At 37.6% G+C, this 16,569-nt stretch overlaps 1 protein-coding gene across 1 annotated transcript in view; it reads right to left on the reverse strand.

The window, feature by feature from the left end:
• The window catches only part of LOC127653120 (cdc42 effector protein 4-like), a 28,743-nt gene extending 12,585 nt beyond the window's left edge, over window positions 1–16,158 (reverse strand). Inside the window, exon 1 of the mRNA XM_052139655.1 lies at window positions 15,972–16,158. The gene's annotated coding sequence lies outside the window, so the exon portion shown is untranslated. The remainder of the gene's footprint in view (window positions 1–15,971) is intronic.
• Between the last annotated feature and the right edge of the window lie 411 nt (window positions 16,159–16,569).

Raw genomic sequence — 16,569 nt, forward strand, 5'->3', positions numbered from 1 at the left:
ATGATGAAAAAAGTTGTTAAGTCAGCCTAACCCCTCTGCAGAGATCTAATGTAATATCTCAGACATTGTTATCTAAATCGGCCTCTCAAGCACTCTACTATGCTCCATTAAAGCATTTTTGGCAAAGGCTAATGACCTTGGCTAATAACGGTCCATGTGCATCTCTGGACCAGTTTATCCAATGTGCCTGGAGGAGTGGAGCTTTATTTATAGCCATGTACAACTATGAAGCATGGGAAGGCAGTGTGGGAAACTAAAGGCCTCAGAGGGGGTTAGCGACTTTCCAAATACCATCTCACAACATCAATGTTAGCAACACAGTTCATGGAGAGCATGCACAAAGCACACTTTACAGACTAAACATACCTCTCTCTCTCTCCCGCTATCCTCAGTTTCACTTCTACAGCCCTACGACCCTATACATACTAACCTTTGAACCATGTGTGAGTTTAAGAGGCTTAGCAAATCTCATAGAAAAATATACACACAAGAGTCGCACACACAATGCTCTTGGGGAGGCACCAGTATCAACAACGATGTCTGATGGGACTCAAAAATCCTGATTTTGTCTTCAACAAGTCATAAGCCAGAGATTGCATCTCAGAAATGTTGTTGCATATTCCACAAGCGAAAGGGTTTATTTTTGTGCCACTAAACAGAATAGCAAAAATGTACTTTTTCAAACAAGTTTCGTACATTGTTCTTACAAACATGTACTCCTACCCCAAACTGACCCAATGTTTCGCCAAGGAGGTCTGTGATAATACAGAGAGAAAGCTATTCCATTAGCATTCCCATTCTTCTGGACAATGCTGATTGTCTAATAGCACAACAAGAATGTGTATAGTCCCAAGCCCTTCACAAGGGCCTATTCCTGAGCTGTGACTTCAAAGGCAGTAGACATGGTTAAATATAAATCCATTTCACACTTTTAAGAGTCCTCCGAAAAACCAGTGTCTTTCAAAACATCTACAGTAATAACTGAATATTTGTGATTTATCTGTCGCTTGCAAAAAATATAAATGTCATCAGCATATGCAGCTACGTTTGAATAGCTGTCTCTGGGGAAAGATGCTTTTTGTCCCCCACACATTATAGTATACGGTAAAACTTGACCCCTTAGGTTGAGCCAATGTTCTTAATGTCCAGCCCAGTCAGCCAGAATATTGTAATACTATTTGGTGCCTCTAGTTGCACAAAAATAGCAGGTTAGACACGAAGAATGGGTGAATTATTGTCAGTTAATGACGACACCATGACATTAAAACAAGTCATTTAAAGCTGAAGCACACTCGCATGTCACATGCACTTCCAAAAGAATATTTGGTCCTTGCGGTCCAGATCTACTGTTGATCTGTGGAACTCAAGAGCATGGCTCACATGGTTCTGGGGGGGCTAGCATCTTTACTAGCCCTCCTGAACCATGTGAGCCGTGCTCTTGAATTATATGTCTCGACCATAAATAATAATCACATGCATTCTATTCAATACCAGAGCCCTTAAATCTGGCTTAAAAAAGAACAGCACTACAGGCAGCAGAAACAAAACAAAAAAGTCTTTCTTTAATGAAATTATGATGTTATTACACCAGGAAAAGTCCGAAACTTGAAAGAGTCATTGCCTTGCATCTCCTTGCAGTGGCAAATGGAATTAACCGCAAGTCACGCACATTGTTCAATTATTGAGTGAATAGATTTCTACTCTTGATAAGTGGTTCCTAGTGGAAATAAATCAGCCTGTGTTCAGCACTCAAACCAGCAATGTGATGTGATGTGATGAGGTGTGTGTACCCAGCTGAGACAGATCCATCTGGCTGGGTCTGTTAGGAACTACTGACCTGAAAGGGGGTCTCAATGACCTCAGGGCAACACAAAGGGAGACCCATATGGTGAAAACCAGGTTACATTACTAGAGCGCTTTAAACAGCAGGGGACATTAAGACAGTTTTAAGTGATTTGTAAAGTAGTTAATTGTACTTAAACCCTTTAAATGTATTTAAACCCTTTATCCCTTTAATGCAACAACTATTAAATCAAAACTATGTATTTTTTTAATTAAAAACTAGAATACATTCATACCAATTATTTTTAATAAATGATGTATTACGAGAGGGTTATATACCTGTCCATTACAATAGAAGATTATGGTACTTGGTGCGAACATAGTGCATCACCACTTTCGTCAGCCATGTTAAATTTATGTTGTCAAGCATACAAAATACAATTACATAAAAAGGTCATATAGCATTATCGGTAAGAGTCAAAGGTCATCACTCATGCTAGATTGGATGCAACATCACAACCTGCATTTTTAAAAATGCCTGTTTTGTGCACTGTAGTGGACCCAATACAGCAGAAGGTAAAAGGCCTGTTCCCACAAAGGACGAAACAAAAGAGTAGAACAAATCACTGTCCAAATGTCCATTCACACCAAAAGTGAAATGAAAGCACTTGAGTGCTTTAATGTAATATAGAAATATCATGTGTTTGTGTTATGCAATATACAATCGAATGGATAGTCCAATGGACCTTAGGTTAGATGCTGAATTTGACAAAAATGAAAAGGTTGTGAGGGATAGACATACAAAAGGTTGTGCAGACATACATTTTCGCAACATATGCAAGTTTTTGTCCACTGGAATGCTTCTGGTAAGTGACCTGGATGAAAACCCATTTAACTTGCTTTAAAGCCAAACAGAAAAATCAACAAAAATAATTTCTGTGGACAAAGATTTCACCAATAATAATAAAAAAAAGGGCAATTCTCCAAAAAACCTTGTTTTGTCATCGGGTAAATCTCATTCCCTGTGACTAGGTTAATATGAATTCATTGTTTGTGTTCAAGGTGAATATTTGCTTTATTACATTACAATACAGCTACATGGTCTGTGCTTGTTTTTTTTTTTTTTTCCCTTCATTGATAAGGGCCAACCATTCAGGAAAAACTTTACATTTATGCTTCTAGAAATAGGTGAAACATTTAATTCGGAGAGTGGACATTGAGACATTGAAATTAAATTATCCTTAAAGCTCCCTCACCAAGGCAGAGTGATTAAGCACCTACATCATCTTCTCAGCCCATTTTTTCTCATAGATGCTGATAACCCCACAGACCAAATTAACCATGCTCTGAAAAGCCAGCTAATCTAGTACTGCTGCTCAAACTGACCTGAGATAATGCTAAACCTGCCATTGTTTGTGGAGATTAGATTAGAATTGTCAGGTAAATATAATTCACCTGAGATAAGATTATCTTCACACCCGCGGTCCCTCGTTAACCTCTTTTCCTTCCCTCACACAACATTACGCAACCCCTCAGAATGACAACCCCCCTCTCCAAGGTGTCATCAGCATTTGCTTACAAAAGGCCACTGGCTGAAAAGTTACACCTCTTACACAGTGCTAAACAAGCATAACAATAGTCAGAATGAGGCTTTCATTTATTCATTTCGCAGACACTTAACCATAGCAAATTTTCTTTATTTAAATGTAATGTATGTTGATATCATTAATACTATAGATGTTCTGTGACGTTTTGTGCATATACGTATAGCCAATTTATGGGCTCTTCCATTTATTTATTTATTTTTAAGTATAGCTTTAGCTTAGATGAATGGTCTTTTTCGACAGGGTGTTTGGAGAGTAGGTGGTCCTTTGTTGTTATCTGAGATGCATCAGAACACATTAGCATTTACACTCAAATGCAACTGTAGTCACATGCATTTTTGACTACCTCTGACTGTGTTTTAGTAACTGTAGCACAAATAATTTTAAACCCTGTTTATACATGTAGCAGTATTTAAAGGAATGTTTCAGGTTCAATAGAAGTTAAGCTCTATCAACATAATTTGTGGCATAATGTTAACCACCGGAGACCCGAGCATGACTGCTGTGTGCATTTTCAATTTCACATTTTGATTTGTAACTTGTAGCACCTAATAAACAAGCAAATAGTTGATGTTGTTTTTTAAATCTATGTCCACATACTCTATAGAGTTTATATGGACTGTGGGACTAAGTTGTGACATTTTAAATAACACAAGCTATAGAAAGTCTGATTTTTTTTATTTTATTCAGTATGTTTTTAGTAGTGTTGGTAATTCATGTTTTTGAGATGTTAATTAATTCTGATTTAAAGTAATGGTCAGCATCATCCAATCAATGCAAACTGTATTAAAATAAAATTATACATTCTGAATCTATGTACTGATTATCATTGTTCCATGTCTGCCAAACATGTTGAGTGATCCAAACATCATCTGCAGCATGAATCTGAACTTTTGATATTAAGTTGGATTTAATCCCTTGCTCCCTATTTAGTGCATGACTTAACCTCCAGAGTGCTGTCTGTCTGCACTGGTCTCAGAGCAGTTCCAAATGAGACTTATTTTCATCATAACTCAAAAGCTTTTGAATGAACTCTCAATGTGAAAATGCTAAAACTAATGTTAATAAATAGAACCGTATTTTACAGAGATAACAAAATAAAATATAAAAAAAATTGATACATAAAATGAAGTGAAATGACCCTACAGATGTGTTCATGTTGAAAGTAATTAATAATAACTAACATGTGTTTTCATCTTTTGGAAGAAATATTGTTCCAAAATCCACGTATGTGGACTTAATGGTTATCAGCACAATTTTTTTGTTTTATTTATTTATTTTTATTAAATAAAAAGGAGCATATCAAATGATATTAGAGATGCTACTCTTTAAACCCAAACAGGGTCAATGAAGAAACTTAGATAGGTTTCTTACTCGAGTATCTTTTGTTAGCTCTGCACCTGTAGAAGTGCTTCACGGAAATCGACGTCATGTCGTGTCACGTGACTCTGTGCGGCAGAAGTTTAACACTTAAATGACAGTCTAGGGTCTTGTGAACATTCTACAGTCAGTTTAAATTCATTTAAATGATGTGTTGTGTATAGCAAAGCCAAAATACAACATCCACATGTGGACGCGTGGTTGCAGGAGGTTATTTACCACAAACATTTTTTTTACTCAGCCCTTGTTTACTAAAAAAAGAAAAGTTGTGGTAATGAATGGGGCCATTCCATTATCATTCAAATACACTTTTTCAAAAGTATAGCCACACGATGTAAACATTATACATGTTAACATGATTTAGTGTGATAAAATTGAGTACCAACCTCATCTGTGTAATGTTATATCTATTATACTATGACTTTGTTGTCATGACTATGTAACATAGGTAAACGCTGTATGTCATGACAACACTTAATACATTTAGGACTTGTGGCTATATTTTAGAAAAAATGTGTTTTTTAACGTTTACAGATTGGCCCCATTCACTTCCATTGTAATTGCCTCACTGTAACTGCAAATCAAATATTTGTTATGGAAATAAACATTATTTCAATGTTTTCATTATATAACAAATGCTGACAATTGAGCTTAACTTGCTACCCGATCTCACACAAATTTGTACATATTTTACAAGTTGGCTATTTCAGATGATTTCATATGATTTTGTACGATTTCATCAAATGCCCAAATGTATAATGCAGAAGAAAGCGCATCCTTGCAAGGTGTCAAGGACATACTTATTAATATTATGCCCTTACCCAAACCCAATCGATCAGTAGAGTGTGTAAACATGATGGGAAGCTGTAGTGTTTGACAGGATCATGTAATTTCATGTATTAGATGAAAACGATGTCCAGCGACATCATTAGCTGTAGTGAAAGCAGTACGAATTCAGTTCAGAGTGCAGTTGTATGATATCAAACTAATTTGCCAAATTTAAAAAGAAAATATGAATCCGTACAATTTTGTTGTGTGTGTTGTGCAACATGTATTGAACCCAGAATATTCTTTTACACTTTGCGCACTTGAAAACGGATCGCCCAACCATACAATTACCCCAAACCGATGCTACAATTATCCCTGTCTACACCACAGAGTAGCTATTTCTTGCATATTAAATTGCAAGCAAAAACCAAGCACTTGATTCAAAAGGTATGTGTACTGCGATCCTAAATGCTATACTGAAAAAAGCTATGCAACAACTGCATAACTACAGCAAAACTATGTATTTTGGGGCCAATTTTCATTGTACAAGAAACAAAAAACACAATGTCCAGGAAATTAGGCAATGTAGTACAAAGAACAATAAACCCATCTACAGGATTATTCACACACTTGCTTAACACACAATTCATTGTTATCAGAGGGGAATAATCAGGTCAGCACATCTATATTCATTTGGCTCCAAAGCAAAATATTTTCCTAGTTGCATGTTTATGGAGGACAGCACACTGACAGCGCTACCAAAACACCAGTTACAAGACAGACACAGGGCTCACATAAATGATGGCAACAAAAATGGAAAATTAACTAGCCAGAGCAACAAAGACTGGTTTCTAACAAAAGAGATGTAGCAGATGTTTGCAGCCGTAAATACCTGCATTGAAAAAACAAAAAAATATTAAAATAAAATGACAAGAATGAACAGTAGTCAACAACCATGATTCATTAATTACAGATTAGTTCATGCTTTTCAGAGCCGGTTGACTAAAAATCCAACCAACATTAAAAACATTTCAGTGAACATTAGTCTCTTTTGTATGCTCGTCCACATTACAACTTATCCTGGCAAAGACCCGAAGTAAAAAAATGAAAATAAAGCCAGCCAATCAGAATAGAGCTTGCCAGATCATGAAAGTGCTTTCTAGTTTTCTGTTTAAGGTGTACTCAGAAACTTGTGTCTTTGTGTCATCTTAGAACTCAATTACACTGGGCTTTGATCCCGGGATATGGGCGGGATCAATGCTGAAGAGCCTTCTGTGTGAACGCAAGCCGGTGCCGGAAATCCAGAAAATTTGATCCCAGGATCAGACCCAACTAACATTGCCGGGGTCAATCCTGGGACGTGTCTGTGTGAACAAAAGCAGAGCCGATGCCGAGAAGGGTGTGTGTCGTAGTGATGATGCATTTATCATGCGAAGGAGAACAAACCAACCAAATTGGCTCGGTTGCTAGGAAGGGTACCATCACATGGGGTAACCTCCTCGTGGTCGCGATTAGGGGTTCTCGCTCTCAATGGGGCGTGTGGTAAATTGTGCGATTGTGGAGAGAAGCATGAGCCTCCACATACTGGGTGTCTCTGCGGTGTCATGCACAACGAGCTTGCGGATTGACTGTCTCAGAAGCGGAAGCAATTGAGACTTGTCCTCTGCCACCCGGATGGAGGTGATTAACTGTGCCACCACGAGGACCTACTAAGTAGTGGGAATTGGGCATTAAAAATTGAGCAAAAGAAGATAAAAAAAGACTATTATTGACATCATAGTTTAGATTATCTTCTATTTATTTATCAGATACAGTTGTTAGAGGGGGATTTTACGCTGTTACAATGTGTCCCGCAACTGGCAAGTTGTAATATTTCACTCTCCTTTTTTCCAGGCAGACGGGGAAAAGATTACATGCTGTATTCATAAAACAAGACCACATATTTGTCCCAGACATGTGTCAAAATTATAAAAAAAATTACAAATACTTTGGACCCCAAATGTACTTACACAAACTTAAGAAAACCAAAAAGTGTTTGTTTGTGCCCCGCTCTCCCCTACAATCTCCGTGAACATATTCCACAGAATTTGAGAAGATGAAAATCCGTAGTGATTATATGGTAGGTATAGGCTAAAGACCCCCTTACATAAGAAACAAGTAGCCAGATACAGTAGCTTTTTCCAGTTTTAAAATGACTCGATTGCTTTTTAGGTGACTAACTCGCCATAGCGCTTGCAAACCTCTGACAGACCAACTGTTTGTTCATACATTTATTTTTTTAACCCTATAAAAGGGCAAGAACATTTATTTATTATTTATTGGTTCCAAAAAAAACATTTCTGTTTTTCTTAAAAAAAAAAAATTATTTTCAATTTTACAGCTTGTAGAAATCATGATCGAAAAGATGGCATATGCCTCGATACTTCCCAATGATTTAATCGCAGCACAACAGTTAGCATAAAATGTGTATATTACTAATACATTTTATTTGTAAAGTTTAAAAAGTGCTTACGCAATACAGAAAAAAATGGCAATGTTAGTCCAAAAAAAAGAAAAAACAACAAATAAACAGTAAATTAATAATCAATATTGATTGTAATAAACACTAATGTCTGAAGAGTAAAAAAAGGATAGTTTTACCTTGTCGGTGTAAGCTAGGAAGGTAGGCCTGTTGAGAATCAAAATAAATTACAAACAAGATAACTGAATCGAATGCACAAATGAACTGTTGCAGTTTTTTTTTTAAGTATATTTTTTTCTATTATTTAATATGAATAATACTGCAATGCACCTTAATTATGTGATTTATTTATTTTTTGTTGGTTGGTTTTGTTTTATTTATTGACAGTTATCCAATCACTTTCACTTTTAATCTTTGTTGTCCTTGGGCATTTCAGTTGTTAGACAGCAGCCAATAACACAAAAACAATTAACATTGAACAAAACAAAAATGATCTTATGAGCCATTTATAAATGTACGACTAATCATACAGGGCCCAGGGAGAAACTCACCATCAACGCAGACAATTAATTTAACTGTCAGTTTCATTGTACCATATGCAGTTTATTTGTTTATAAGATGAATTAATGATGAAAAAAGAAAATCAGTGCAACTTTAAATATACCTCTAACAGTTGATGCACGGCTGTTGGCATGCCGCCCAAGTCTTATTCTAGTGACAAAGAACAACAGGAGTAACTGGCAAAATGTTTAACTTGATTTGTTTTAATTGTCATTAAAGCCAGGGTGTGATTGTATTTAGACAGAATAGGTGTGTTTCTATCTATACACAGATCTGTTAAGATTAAGTGATCTTTAATAGTCAATTACTAAACAATTAAAGTCAAAATGTTAGGGAGGATCCCATTTGAATTTACCTAGGAGCAGTTAGTTGAAAAATTAATGGGTCTTGACCTACCATAAACCATTCTTTTAAAAACTAGAAGAATGATATATTAATTCCTGGTTCAAAGACAGAGAGATAGAGAATTTGTAGATGAGGGTTTTGGACAGGAAAGGCAAAGCAATCGCACCCTCCCATCACAACAGAAATCAACTCCCTGCCCTTCCGTAAGAGCATAAACACACCACAAACTCAATTCCCCATCCCACTAAACAAATAAACAGCAGTCTGCCTCTGTGGCCATGGCTGTTATTGCTTTTCAAGCTCATGATGAGCTACTAGAACTTAATGTCTATAATGCATCAAAATAAACTAGCCTGTTTAGGTTCTTTGCAACTGTTAGCATTATCAATGCCTGTATTTCCAAGTTGTATCAACACATCTTTTAAAATAACTGTAAATCTAGAACAAATTAAAGTTAAGTCAACATTACACAGGATTTGCAAACCATTTTATTTCCATAATCTTATACATTACCAAGTGAAACAGGATGTTCACAGAGAGAAAAAAAAAAAAAAAACATGTAGGAAAGGACTTGAATTTGTCCATCAGAAATTGATTGGATTGTAAAGTGGTCTGTATATGGCAGATGGTTGAATCACATTTCTACACTTTTTATATGTCTTGTTTCCTGTTGAAATGAACACAAGATGCTCTAAAACAACTATGACTTGTATTTCCTTTGACACAAACCACAAGTAAAATGTCAGATTTTCACTTTATAAACACTTACTTTCTCACATAGCTATCTTATGATATTTAAACACTTTTACTAGTGCATGACTTGTAAGGTGATATATTGAATGTTTTCAAATAACCAACTACATTTATAAGCTTGTTCAAGCACAACCCTATTGTTGATGGAGTGTTGCACTTACGACGCAAAGTACGAGTCCTAAGATTATGCAAGTCGACACGAGCTGAAATAGTCTCTGCAGAACAAAAATGGGCAATTCCCAATCATTGAGCATTTTCAAACCTTGATGGGTGATTTTCAACTGCTTTACACAACTTTTGAGACTCCTGACTTAGTTGAGAAATGCCCATCCTGGTTTGGAATGTTCACTGATTACTACATTGATATTGCCTACTTTCATTGGATAGTTGAAAAACGTACATCCTGGTTTGAAAATGCCCACAGACTGGGATATGCCAATTATTGTTGTTCCGCAGAGACCTATACTTCACAAAATGATGCGGTTGCTTCAGCAATTGTGTTTTTCATCTAACATTTGCTTTTAATGACACTATCGGTTAGGTTTAGGGTAGGGAGGACAGATTTATCCATTTAAAACTCAGAGCTTTAAACGTATAAAAACTAATCTGTAGGGGCCTGGGTAGCTCAGTGAGTATTGGCACGACTACCACCCCTGGAGTCACGAGTTCGAATCCAGGGTGTGCTGAGTGACTCCAGCCAGATCTCCTAGGCAACCAAATTGGCCCGGTTGCTAGGGAGGGTAGAGTCACATGGGGTAACCTCCTGGTGGTCGCTATAATGTGGTTCTCGCTTCCGGTGGGGCATGTGGTTAGTTGTGCGTAGATGCCATGTGGAATAGCGTGAAGCCTCCACACGTGCGGTCTCAGCAGCAACACGCTCAACGGGCCATGTGATAAGATGCGCGGATTGACGGTCTCAGAGGCAACTGAGATTCGTCCTCCGCCACACGGATTGAGGCGAGTCACTACGGCACCATGAGGACTTAGAGTGCATTGGGAATTTGGGCATTTCAAATTGGGGAGAAAATAAATAAATAAATAAAACATCTGTTTGGAAGAAAAAGTAATGCTCAAAACAAAGAGCGATTTTGGATAGCACCACAGAGCTTCACTTTGAGGAAATCAACTAAGTAATGTCTTCTGTTTCTCAAAGTATTATTAAGATGGGATAAATGAAAATATTTTAGCATCGAAAACACATGACACCACCTTTAAGAGCACTTAATTCCTTTATAGAGTCTATTCCATCTATATACAGGTTTGACAAATTGCCTGCCTCACCATTACCCCACTGTGAACATTACAACCACTTACAGACTCAACTTCACATGGTGTGAGATGTAACTGTGGGGCCACGAAAAAGATGGACAACAAAGTTTCTTAAACACATTCCGCATTCACAAACATGTCCGGAATATTGTCAGTGACGAGATCCATGAAAGGCATCATGCTAAATTGTTGAAATGCCAAGTTGACACTCATGAAGTTTATCTGAGCTTTTTTGCATTAGTGTTGATGCATCATGAACAAGAGAAGACTATGTGTGACAAAAAGAGACAAAGATATGCCAACAATGTCTTATACAATGAAACTAAATTGGAAGTTTTCCTTGGAAATTAGAATACAAATAATAAAATTGCCTCTTGATATCAAGTAGCCATACAGTACTCACAACAGACATCCAATGTACCAATGTATGATATTCAATGGAATTATGGGTTTGTTCAAATCCCTAAACCCCAAGTAAATCTATATTAAAAGTGGAACTTGCATTAGCAACTGTTTAAACAGTAAGTAGAGGAGTCAAATGTTTCAGTGTTTGTTCTGACAGAGGTTACATATAGTTTAAGGTGGTTAGTAAATTGTCAGTGGATCAAAGGGTGTTTGAGTTTGTACAAGGTTGAATTCCCATTGCTTTGCCCAAGCTTAACGTTTAACGTTAACTAAATCTCATTTGAGATCTCAATGTGCAATATATTTGATTAATCCTCTTTTTTTTAGTGTTTGTATTTGTTTTATGATTCCATGCTACACACTGATGCTCTTTCAGCCATTTTTTAGTCTATAGCACATTAGAATTACTTCCTGTGCTCTGTTCCGTGGGAAAATGATGTTTATGTGTTATTTCCTGGAACATAAAAAGGCTGGAGACACATTTAGCCACACACAAGCATAACCTCTGAGGTTGAGGCCGGTGACATGCTTTAGCAAAGCACTCTCTAAAACAATTTATAAATTCATACCACTATTAAAAAAAAAAAAAAAAAGTGTGGTCTTGTGTGCTATTACTTGAGAGCTATTATCATCCATTTAAGACCAGTTGTTCTTATTTTCCCACAATTAAATAAACAGAAATTAGTTCGATCCTAACTGAAAAATATTCTTCTAGAGCTGGGGTTCTTAACTGATGGGTCATGATCTGTTCTGATAAGGCAGGTGATAACAGCAGAACAAAACAATGCTAAATAAAAATAATAAAATGCAACTAACCATATAGGATACCAAAGTATCAACTATTAAAAAGGAGGATAATTTGCTTCCGCCCTGCGATGGACTGGCGACCTGTCCAGGGTGTCCCCCACTTTTGGCCCATTGTTAGCTGGGATAGGCTCCAGCCCCCCGCGACCCTGTACACAGGATAAGCGGTTGCCGATGGATGGATGGATGGATAATTTGCTTCCCTACTGTTGGCGTCAAAGTATGTGCATCTAACAAACTCTACGGTGTTTTGGCCAAACTCATCTGTCTTAGTAGAGGTTGTCAAAATCAATAAGATGCCAACATGGACCAGTTGTGTGACATGTCCTCATCTTTAAAAACTATGCAAGTTAAAAGAAAATACGACCCAGACTACATTTAATACAGATTCACATGCAAGGTGGTCATGGTTTTTGCCAGCCACAATGCATGTATATACAAGAGCAAGAAACCATTAAAATTACATTTTCTAAGTTAAACAATTTTGGTACTTGGGTCCAAAAACTATTTTTGAGCTGGGTCGCCACTTGACATCCATTGTAAAATCTGGGTCCTGAAGCCAAAACCAATTCAGAACCACTGCTCTAGACATCAATCCATTAAAAAACAAAAATCCCACAACAGAGAGCTGTGAACAAGGAAAATATAGTTCTATACATTTTATCTATGAATTTATTAAAATATACTTGTTGATAAGGCATGTTCGACACTGAACCAACAATGTACATGTAGTAAAAGCTCTAGAGGCTGATAAATAAAAATCTCCTAATTAAGACACTTTTGAAAAAGGCACAAGGCAGCTGTTGAACTGTTGTAATGGCAGCACATTCAAATTTTAGATGTGTGCAAAGCACTGATAATGACTTAAAGGCCTTTCAGGCCAATCGCATTCTCTAGAACAGATGCAGCACAACAAATAAAACAGAACGCGGGTGTTTAGAGAAGTGTTTACATTTTTTATTTCCTTTTAACCGGACACAGCATCTAATAAAATGCAGAACTCCTGCACGAAAGACTGAAAAAATAGAGAGGCAGCGCAACGTTCAAAGGCGTCCGTCTAGCGTACATGTTCGGAGTGAACCACCTCTTGGGTGGAGGTCTTTGGCCGTTGTGTCTCTCTCTCCAATTAGCGTCTCGCTGTATAAGTATTAGGTACCTACATACAACTGTATCAAATAAAAACACTGTGGTACCACTGGTATTATGAAGTGGTGGTTCTGTGGCACTGGTATAGGCTACAGTGCAATTTTAAGTTGACATATAACCATCTAATGAAGCATTTCTTATCTCATTTGACTTTTTTACTTAAGATTTGAAAATATGAACTGGATGAATCTTTTGACTTTATCATTTCAGGCATTTTTGTTAACAGCCAGATATAAATAATAGCTAAAAGCTATAACATGGTGCTGTTTGGTTCATTTTGATTCAATGCACCATCTTGTGGATGTAAGAGAAAACATTGGTTTAAAAATCAGATGTCTTTTCACCTGCCTGAAATTATGTATTTTTTTTCCCTCCCCAATTTGGAATGCCCGATTCCCAATGCACTCCAAGTCCTTGTGGTGGCATAGTGACTCCCCTCAATCCGGGTGGCGGAGGAAAAATCTCAGTTGCCTCCATGTCTGAGACCGTCAATCCGCACATCTTATCACGTGGCTTGTTGTGTGAGTTACCGTGGAGACATAGCGAGTGCGGAGGCTTTACACTATCCTCCGCGTCATCCACGCACAACTTACCACACACTCCACCAAGAGCGAACCACATTATAAGACATTATACCCCATGTGACTCTACCCTCCCTAGCAACCGGGCCAATTTGGTTGTTTAGGAAACCTGGCTGGAGTCACTTAGCATGCCCTGGGATTCCAACTTGGGGTGGTAGTCAGCGTCAATACTTGCTGAGCTACACAAGTCCCTTATGTCTTTAAAATGAGAATTTAATCAGAATTTTTTATATATTTAGGTGAAAAATGTGTATTTCGTTTTTCAGCCCTTCTGACAGCTCTAGTGCAAATTCGAAAACTAATACGCATTACAGAAAACAGAGCTGTCTTTCAGAGGCAAAAACTGGCAGTCACACATTACTGATAATTTTGACAAGGTCCTTATTGGCGAAGTGGGAACTTTTCTAAACCACTAGAGTCGCCAAATGTAATTGTAAAAATAATCATTGTTTTCAAACAGGTTACCCAAACAATCCATCTATCTACCATTGGTTGAATAAACAGGTAGTCATGCCCCAAACTGATGCCATTGGTTAAATCAATGTTGCTATATCAGGCTTGTCAGGCTGCTCAAACAAACGGCAATGTTAAAACCGCCACAAAGCGGTTTACACTTCTTGTGAAACCTCAACCACCGAAAAGCTAACTTGTAGTTTTCTGTACACAAACTGTCATAGGAAAAGGTATTTTAATATCAAAACAATTACATCAATTTAAAAAATGCTAGTCAAAGAGGGATTTCTTTCACCTAACAGTTTATTTATCTGAATGACGTGCTGTCTTATCATCATCAAATTTAGGATAAGCAGAAATAAATCAAGTAAATCAAAACCAGAAAGAAAACATTTCAGAATAGTAAGTACATAAACTCCCACATCTGCTCCTGGTGGTCTGTTTACTGTGGGGGGAGTAATGAAGTGGAAAATGGGAAAGCACATTAAACTGAGTACCAGGACAATCAGCAGGTGCTGAACTGAACAAACAGGAGAACATCTGTCAACCGATACACATGTGGACACACACACGTAGCTCCATATCATGATTTTATATGGTGATTAGATCCCTTACAAAACTTTTACAATAGTAACCACAGTTTCCATTAAAACACCATAGTTACTATTATGGGATCTTACAACAAGTTTCATTGTACCACAGTTGCATTAGGCCTAACTATTGTATTTGGGCAGATATTATGGTTTCCTTGGAAGCTAATCTTATGATTCTGTTGAAATTTGTTTACAAGTTTCAACCCCTTAATGAATATTTCATATGTTGAAGCCTCCTGAGACTCACTTTGGTCTTACAAAGAAGGTCTGGACATTCAAGTTCACCTCACTCATCCGTTGCCATGAGCACTATTCCCATTTCCTTTGTGATGAATCTGGCAGTCCTAGTCTCTTAAACTCATTCACAAACACAATCATTCTAAAGCCATAACAAAGACTTTTTATGGTGTAAATGACGACACTTACTACGACAATACGAACAGTTATTCATGTAGGCATTGGCACAGATAACATGTAGCGACACAGGAACAAGGGTTTCGCAAGGGCTGTGGCTACAAATCTGACCACTTCATCGGGAAAAAGAGGGTGCATATAAACATGTAAAACCATTTGACTTCAAAACGTAAAAGCGCAACTCGCGACAGATACAGCTTCATGATGGATCTTCGTATAAATAAACAATTAATGCACTGCATGGAAGCGCTTACGTTAACTGAATGGACACATCTGAATGCAGATGCGAGTACAATGCAGGGGTATGGCAGTTTTGTATTATTTGATTCATTGTTGGGAACAGAAACATAAGATGATGAGCTGCTTTCCACGGAGAGACAGTGACACTCCCTTTTATACCATGTGTTTGAAGACTGATGGAAGTCTGGTTAAGGAGGTGTAGTACTAACATCTAATATGTTATCCTCCGCGATTTAAACCACAATGGGTCACCTACCTAACCCAATACTAGCAATGCATGATGAAGGTTCAAATGGATTTACATCCCACATATGTAACAACAGCACTTAAATTAGTAGAATTCATACTGGTTGTATGATGTATTATGACTATTATAATATTCCTGTCTCCGTAGAGTGAATTTCAAACTTACTGTATAAAATCATGTGATCCACGCACTGGGAAGCTGGTGAGTGTATCTCCCCGGTGGTTTTAAAAAGGGTTGCTGTTTGTGCTCTTTCATGTAAAAATGTTTTCCCGTGCTCCTCTGTGATGGTTCTTTAAAAAGACGTAAATTTCTCATTTGCTACCAGGCACACGGCGAACGAGTAAGCACGCATCCTTCCTGTTTCTAGCTCTGCTGCAAACGCACCGGCTCTGTGCAATCATTCAGTTAACTCCGCCCATTTGCTTGTTAAACACGCCTTCTGCACGTTGCGCTTAAAAAGACAGTACACTTAATGCAAGTAGCTGCAGGAAGGAGAATTCCAAATGGGGGCGAAATCTCCAAAAGAGGGCGGGGTTACTCCAAAATGAGGTTGATCGAATTCACGGTTAGGGAAAGGGTTAGGCAAGGGGCTCACAATATATTTGCTGGTGGTTTGGAGCTCCCACCCTTTTTTGGAGCTCTGTCTTCAACTATATCCTTCTCACCAAAGGCGGGAATCCTAACTAACCCCTTCCCTAACCGTGACGCCCTCTTTTGAAGTATGCACGCCTCTCCGGGGTAACACCGCCCACTTATGGAGATT

Source organism: Xyrauchen texanus, chromosome 12, assembly GCF_025860055.1.
Source record: "Xyrauchen texanus isolate HMW12.3.18 chromosome 12, RBS_HiC_50CHRs, whole genome shotgun sequence".
Classification (NCBI taxonomy): domain Eukaryota; kingdom Metazoa; phylum Chordata; class Actinopteri; order Cypriniformes; family Catostomidae; genus Xyrauchen; species Xyrauchen texanus.